Raw genomic sequence first — 1,033 nt, 5'->3', positions numbered from 1 at the left:
TTGATTGTGTGCCTGTTTCAGATGCAGCTAGAGCCGAGCTGTAGGTCTGGTCAGTGAAAACAGCAGAAAAGATTTGTTGACTATTGAACATGCCGAATTATGGCTTCATTCAACACTGACTGAATTATATTGAAAATCTTTAGAAATCTACTAAACTAAACAGATGCATAAACGGGTGTTTTTGACTTCCTACCTGCCTGCTAAAGTCTGTTTTTCCATCATAGTGAGTATACCTGTGTGCAGCGTGCACTGCCTGCATGCATGCAGAGGAAGCATCGCCACCTCCCGGGGAAATCCTGCAACTGCAACTCAAGATGCTTTACATTAGACACTCGAACTTCCTTTATATTTAATTTCTTTATATCAGTTAAAAACAAAACACAGTATGTGTTATGTTAAAGGGGTTTTAAGTGAACGTTAAAGAAAGTAAAGAAGTCTCACTGCTTCAGGTGACATTAACAGTGTTTTTCATACTAAACAGCCAAGAACAGAATGTGTATTTTACCTACACTCATCAACATGGTGCTGGTTGCTAGCTGGAGATGTAAGTGCTGTACTTTGCTTAAATGTTAACTGTTTAGCTCATTGATAGCTACATGTCAGGAGCTCGTCTGCCCTCTTGTGGTCAACAGGAATTAAAGCAGCTTAGGCATGAACGTATGCATGAACTGCTTCTGAAACTTTTTGTGAACTGGGCCTGGAAACTGAAGCCAAGGTGAAACACCGGCATTCTTTCTAATGGCCAGCAGGGTTCGACTTTTCTGGTAATAAAGAAAAGTCAGAATATAAAGAAATTTTGGAAAGAAATGACCTCAGTAAACACTTTCCCGGTGAGTGTATGGTCTCAGTCGTTAACTTCAGGAATTACTAAATAAGATGTTTATTTTGTAAATTAGGGACCTGATTAGAATTAGAAGAACAATAATTAGATCACTCCTTTTTGATTGACAAGTGTCTGCTCCATGAGCATGAAGTGTTGCTCGTTTCTTGGGGCTTAATTATACTCATGAACATGAAAAGCTCCAGCTTTTCA

This window comes from Pundamilia nyererei, unplaced genomic scaffold (genome assembly GCF_000239375.1).
Source record: "Pundamilia nyererei isolate P.nyererei 1_Seehausen unplaced genomic scaffold, PunNye1.0 scaffold00045, whole genome shotgun sequence".
NCBI classification, from domain to species: Eukaryota; Metazoa; Chordata; class Actinopteri; order Cichliformes; family Cichlidae; genus Pundamilia; species Pundamilia nyererei.
Note: the sequence above shows the minus strand (reverse complement) of the source record.